This window comes from Girardinichthys multiradiatus, chromosome 5, assembly GCF_021462225.1.
Source record: "Girardinichthys multiradiatus isolate DD_20200921_A chromosome 5, DD_fGirMul_XY1, whole genome shotgun sequence".
Lineage (NCBI taxonomy): Eukaryota > Metazoa > Chordata > Actinopteri > Cyprinodontiformes > Goodeidae > Girardinichthys > Girardinichthys multiradiatus.
Genome location: NC_061798.1, coordinates 25,500,958 through 25,508,297, shown reverse-complemented (window position 1 = coordinate 25,508,297; position 7,340 = coordinate 25,500,958). Strand labels below are relative to the sequence as shown.

At 37.6% G+C, this 7,340-nt stretch overlaps 1 long non-coding RNA gene across 1 annotated transcript; it reads right to left on the bottom strand.

The window, feature by feature from the left end:
• Positions 1-4,164: 4,164 nt before the first annotated feature.
• On the bottom strand, positions 4,165-6,841 carry LOC124868860. Its single transcript, XR_007038410.1, has 2 exons — positions 6,728-6,841; positions 4,165-5,482 (listed from the first exon to the last, which is right to left on the bottom strand). It is a non-coding gene; the product is annotated as an uncharacterized LOC124868860 (long non-coding RNA).
• Positions 6,842-7,340: the final 499 nt, after the last annotated feature.

The following is a 7,340-nucleotide window of genomic DNA, read 5'->3' as shown; positions in this document are numbered from 1 at the left end:
GGTTTTTCTCAGACTATTAGAATATTACATAGACCCACCTAATGTTAGGTCATGGCTTACCCAATTATGGGCAAGACTGCAAACTTGACAGTTGTCCAGTCATTGACAATCCCCAACAAGTAGAGTAATCCACAAAAAAATGGAATAAATCTGGCATATTACAGAGTGTTTTATTTAAACATAGTCTTGAAAAACTTAATGGAAGAAAAATGTATCAAAGAAAAAGTACACAAACAACAGGGATAGCAGCATCCATCAGGATTGTTAAACAAAGTCTATTCAAGAGTTTGAGAAAGATTCACACCGAGGAAACTGTTGCTGTGGTCAAGCCTTCAAAAGCCCCACACATACGTATGTAGGACATGGGCTACAACTATTGCAATGCTTGTGTTAAGCCATGTCAGAAGGGTCTCACCAAAGTTAAGGAGAGAAGAACAGGACAGCTCAGTGATCCAAAGTCATCTTTTCAGATGAAAGTACATTTTGTATTTTATTTGGAAATCACAGTCCCAGAATCCAAGTCGTTTGAGGTCCAGTGTGAAGTTTGTACAGTCAGTGTTACATAGCCATGTCTTCTTCCACTTGGCCCTAGCCCGGGACACTGCCAAAACTACCAATATCTATTTTAATGACATTGATATTACTGTATTCTCACCAGAAAACCCCATGGACTAAGCCCTGAAAAACAAATCGGATGAGTATTGTTAAGAGGAAGACCAGAGACATCAGATGCAGCAATACAGATAAACTGAAAGAAACCTGAGCTTTTTTACATGCTCAACACAGCCACAGGTTAATTGCATCCATGACATGCTGATTTGATGCAGTTATTCATGCAAAAAGAGACCAGACCAAGTCCATATACTTCACAGTACATGGACACATTTTTCAGTAGGACATAAATTTAATCCTTTTTTATTGATATTATATATTATATCAATAATTTCTTAATATTCTTAATCTCAGGATTCCATTGGCCACAAAGCATAATCCTCAAAAGTAACAGATAAACATTTTAAATATAGTTTCAATTCAGTTTATTTATATAGCACCAATTCACAACACATGTCGTCTCAAGGCACTTCATAAAAGTCAGGTACATACATTCCAATTAATCCTAATCATTGAACAGTGCAGTCAGATTCAGTTATTTATTCAAATTGGATAAAAAGTTTTTCTGTCTAAGGAAACCCAGCAGATTGCATCCAGTCAGTGGCTTGCACGATTACCTCCAGTGGACAGTCACTGGCGTTGACTTTGCAGCAATTCCTCATACTGAGCATGCATGTAGCGACGGTGGAGAGGAAAAACTCCCTTTTAACAGGAAGAAACTGTCAGGTTCAAACAACCTAAAATACTTATAACATCACAAAAAGAAGAGAAAGACAAACAATTAGTTTCTTACTTGCTGCGAGGAGAAAGGACAGAGATGTGCTTCAGTTACAAATCTACCGCTCTGAAAACACATCTGTCTGACCCTCTCTTTTTATTATCTTTTAAAGGTGGTCCCTAGTTACAATATGCGTTGCTGCTCTGAAGGGTGGGATAAACAGCTGCAACGTAAACAGGTCATATACACCATTATCTTGTAACAGCACAGTTCCACAGTCTCCACCATCTTAAGATCTGTGTCCTTTGTTCAGCACAATCAGCCACCATCTTTATGACATCCTGAACTGTGACTGCATCCTTCTCAGCTCCACCTTTGATCCTTGCCTGCAAACAACTCATCACATCCTTACTCACACATACATGAAAAGGTTATAAAGATCAAATAGTAAAGTTAATAAAAAAGGAAAAATATAAGATAAATCTATATACAATTATTCCAACAGAAACCTCCAGCAGAACCAGGCTCAGTGTGAAGGCCATCTGCCACCACCGACTGGGGGTTTTGAGAGAACAGAGCAGAGACACAAAGAACAAAGAAGCACTGATCCAGGAGTACGTTCTATGGGAAGGAAAAGTAAATGTTAATGGATGTAGCTCCTTTAGTCGTTTCACCAAGAAAGAAAGAACAGATAAACTCTGAGCCAGTTTTCAAGGTTAGAGTCTGAACAAAAGCACATAGAGTTAGTCACAGTAAAAGCTCAGTCAATTGCCATGTCTAGGAGAGAGAAAGGGTTAAACACTGAAAGACAGGGCCATGGGATCATCGGTAGAGGGTGAGCATTAAGTTGTTGCCAGCAGAAGCTTAGACGATGCCCCTCTCCAGAAAGGTGTCACAGATAGACAGAGTCAGGACAGGTGTAGCTTCTAGGAAGAGAAAAGAGAGAGAACAAATTTAAAAGCTAAAATAAAAGAAAATAATGCAAAGTTGGAGAGTAGTGTGAGAATGTAGTGAAGAGGGTGAAAGTGGTCATTATGTCCTCCAGCAGCCTAAGCCTATAGCAGCATAACTACAGAGATAGCTCAGGATAACCTAAGCCACTCTAACCATGAGTTTATCAAAAAGGAAAATTTTAAGCCAAGCCTTAAAAGTAGACAGTTTGTCCATCTAGAGCCCACTGATGGCAATTGTTATACTAAAAACCACAACAATTGGGATACCTCTCTCTGTCAGATTGACCATAACCATCGGAAAAGAGAAGGGGTCATACAGGTAGCAGAAATGGAGGGTGTGTTTGCACCTCAACTATAACTGAGCCAGTTTAGGCTAAACCTGACTCCCCCTTACTCCAACCAACAGGGAGGGAAGAAGACGGAGGTAAAAAATAAGGAAGATAGCTCAGGATAACCTAAGCCACTCTAACTATAAGCTTTATCAAAAACGGGTAGCCTTGAAGTAACAAATGCATGGACTAGTTTTTCAGCGTCATTCCTGGACAGGATATTTCTAATTTTGGCAATGTTCTGGAGATGAAAGAAGGAAATCATAGAAAACTGTTTAATATGGGATTTAAATGACATGTCCTGGTCAAAAATAACAAAGGTTTTTTACTTTATTATCGGAGGTCAATTTAATGCCATCCAGGTTAAGTGATTGACTAAGCAGTTTCTTTTTTAAAGACTCCGGTCCAACTTCTGTCTTGTCTGATTTTAGAAGCAAAAAAGTTTAAGTCATCTGAGTTTTTATGTCTTCAAGACATGCTTGTAGTCTAACTGGTTGGGTTCATCAGGATTTATGGATAAGTAAAGCTGAGTATCATCAGCGCAACAGTGAAAATGTATCCTATGCTGCCTGATAATTTGACCTATTGGAAGTATATATATATTAAAGAGAATTAGCCCATGTACTGAACCCTGTGGTACTCCACAATTAACCCTGGAGTTTCAAGATGATTTATCATTTACATGAACAAACTGGAGTCTGTCAGACAAAAAATATTTAAAATCAGCCAAGCACTATTCCCCTGATCCCTGCAGCATATTCCAGCCTTTCTAAGAGAATATTGTGACTGACTGTATCAAATGCAGCACTGAGATCTAACAGGACAAGTACAGACACAAGTCCATTATCTGAGGCCATAAGAATATCATTAGTGACTTTAAGCAGAGCTGTTTCAGTGCTTTGATGAGCTCAGAGCCTGACTGAAACTCTTCAAACAGGTCATTGCTGTGTAAATGCTCACACATTTGATTAGCAACTATTTTCTCAATAATTTTAGATAAGAATGGAAGATTGGATATAGGTCTGTAATTTTTCAAGTCATCTCGATCAAGCGAAGGTTTCTTAAGTAAAGGTTTAATTACAGCTACCTTAAAAGCTTGTGGTACATATCCATTTACTAAAGATAGATTAATCATATCTAAAATGGGGCTGGTAATCAGAGGGAACACTTCCTTAAATAATTTGGTTGGGATTGGGTCTAACATACAAGTTGAAGGTTTAGATGAAGCCAATATTTCTGATAACTCAGGAAGCTCCACAGTATCAAAGCAGACCAAACAGCAGGTTCTACAGTTACTTCCAAGTTTTCTCACTTGCTGAGGATGAAGTAATCATCTTCAGGAGTATGTCAAAGATTTTCTTTTTAATAGAATCAATTTTATTTTGGAAGAATCCCATAAAGTCATGACTGCTGAGAGCTAAGGGAATGGATGGCTCAACATTGTGCTTTAAAGTACGCAGCTCTGAATTAAATAGAATATAAATATCTGTGTGATCAATCAATATAATGTATTAGTTTTACCTTTTGAAATGAATAACTCAAATACATTAACCGGTGTTATAATGACATTTAATATACTGAAATGCACAAAATTCTTCATAAAAGCCGAATTTTACCATACAATACTCATTAGCTTCTCCATTCAGCGATAATATTGCAACATAAGAAAACATGTACAGTATCTCTATAGAAAATGTCATAATTTGATCAATAATCTTAACAGCTCCCGAAGAATTATTGATTCTCCTCTAAAATATTGTCCCTTCGTTAATAGACAGTTTTGCTCATAAACTTAATATATTCTTTACAACTATAATACCTCTTTCCCTCACTCTATATAGTTATAACATTTCACTTGCTGAATATTGCTTTTTATACGCAGAAATCTATCTTCTTCTAAATGGGAATCAAAATGCTCAGTTAAAGAAGCATCCATTACTGTGATGTCAATTTTTCTGATGGGTTACTTAGTCCTATGCTCAAAGGTGAAAGCAAGTGATTTATAAAACAAAATGTTGAACTGCATCTTTTGAATCAAGTGAAGGGTAAATGAGTATTTCCACTGCATCTCCTTGAAGAGAACGCCTACAAAAGACATGTTAAACCTTTTCTTACTAGTTTCAGCATTTTCTCCTTGCTAGAATCAGGTTTGTGAGTGTGCGTGTGTATTTGTGTTTCTGTGAGTGAAAGAAAAAGTGAGCTTTGTTCACCCTCAGTTGTATTGATTGAGTCTCCAGAGCAAGAAAACAAGATATCACACAGCAAACCAATCACAGCACAGATTATGTCACATTTTTCACCTTAGCTTTTCATTCTGCTAGTGGGTAGATCCCTAAGGTGAGAAGAAACCCATCACACATCCAAAGATATAAAACTCACATTTAATCCCACCACTCTGTTTTTTAGCTTCCAATTATACACAAGGCCTCTCAACTTGGTTGACTTTGAAAAGTCAATCGTTGCCACAGAGGTCGATACAATGTCATAAATAACTAACCTATGAATTAGGCCTTGTTTAAAGTTGTGGCAGCACACTTGTGTGCTTTACAAATGGCAGTAAAACAGACCAGCATTCACAAACTTTCCTCTGCAAGTCACTTGTTTTTTAATCCTAAATGGAAGAAGGTTACTTGTGGTTATGTTTTATGTGCAACTTTCTCTATTTTTGTTGATGTGACACAGATCTAACATAAAAGGCTGGTTAAACTTTAAAACTTGCATGACATAGAACGTGCTGTAAAGACTTAGTTTCTAACAAATTAATGTAAGTCTCAGCTTGTCTGGTTTGATTAACACGATCACCAAGTTGCTGTCCACACGAACGTGAGATGGTTGAGTCGAGGGAGATTCCTCCAAAGGTCTCGAGAGCTCTGTCCAGAGATTAAGGAGTTTTTACTTGAAATGAAACATGCAGAATACAACCAACTAAATGTTGAACAGTGGCTTCTAGACTTGGCATTTCTAACCAACATGTTGAATGACCTTAATGTAAAGCTGCAAGGAAAAACCAAAACTGTGATCAATATGATCAGCTCAGTTAATGCTTTCAAACAGAAAATGCTACATCTGTCCTCAAAGCTGCAGCAGCATGACTTAGCCAACTTCCCGAACATTGTGTCAGAGCTCGAGATACAAACAAAGATGTGTGCACAACTTGACAGTGCACACTACACAGAGCAGATTGAACAATGTCTGTCAGTTTGACAAATGCTTTCAAGACCTTGCAGTACTTGCTACATTCATTTGCTTCCCTTTTCTAGAAAATGCTCAGATTGAGTCACTTTCTTCAACAATTGCATTGCTATTTCACCTGAATGTGTATGCAGTGGAGGACGAAATTTTCACATCTGGAAGTGTGCTTGAGGCTAGCTATTAGCAGCTACTTTCCTGACTATGCATCCCTAGCTGATTCCATTCAGTGCAAGTCATCAAAGTAAGCAGGTAAGTACAAAAAAATAGAGCATTATAAATAAAGCATTCTTATTTTTATGAAATACAAAGCTAAAACATAGAATATAGTGGGTGGAGTTATACAATGATGTACAGTAGGTGGCAGTATGCACCTCTGAATTTGTTGCGAACCGCCAGCAGAAGAAAAGAAGAAGAAGCAGCAGCACTTGCGCCAAAAGAACGGACCAATAAACTACGGTACAAAGCCAGGTAATGTTAAAAAGTTTATATATGTCTTAATGTCGTTAATATATGCCCTTGGTCTGTCATCTTGGTGCTAGTGCTGCTGTTTCTTCTTCTCTTCTGCTGGCGGTTCACAACAAATTCAGAGGTGCATACTGCCACCTACTGTACATCATTGTATAACTCCACCCACCATATTCTGAGCCTGAGATCACGTGACACCAAGTCGCTGATTTAAATTTGTATTCTCAAAGAAAATAAATCGTATTCACAAACTGTTATAGCATATTGCATTCATAAAGAATAAACAACTGTAAACTTGAACTTTGTGTTTGTAATTTCTTGAAGCTGTAACATTTTATTTTGTATTCTTATAGAGAAAATATACAATACCTCTTTTGGATTTTACTTGTGCACAACTATTGACTAATATGCACACATTTCTGTCTTTACATACGCATTGTTTTTGACAGCATTCTTACCCCATAGAACAGGAACTACACAGGCTGGGACTTCAGGAACATAGCAGGTCTCTGGCAGGAGCATAACAGGTGGATAGAAAGATACAGCAATGGGGAACAAGGAAAACCAGTAAGCTTATATAGTGGGAAGTGAATGGTGAAACAAAGGGAATGAGAGAGGCAGGTAATCAGATGATTGCTGGCAGGTGTGAAGACCAGGTGTAGGGAACTGAGGGAAAAGGAGGGACAGGAGGGGAAACTAAACTAGTGACAATTCTAAGGGAAACAAACACTAAACTATCTGGGAAGAGCAGGGATAAGAAAACCTAAACATAAGCTAACATAAATAGTAACTCTATAAGGAACTAAATTCAAGGACATGGAAAGAACTAAGTAAATGAACAGAAATACTGAATAACAGAATATAACTGACTGCCAGACAGGAACTGAAACATGAGGGACTAACCAAGAGAACTATACTATAAAAACTAACCTGGGAGAAAATAAGTAACACTAAGCATGGGGGAAAAGGAACTAATAAAACTAAGGAGCACAGAACTATTGGGAAAACAAATACAAGAACCTAGCCAGAGAATAAACATAATGTACATAACTACTAAACAGAAAGCACATC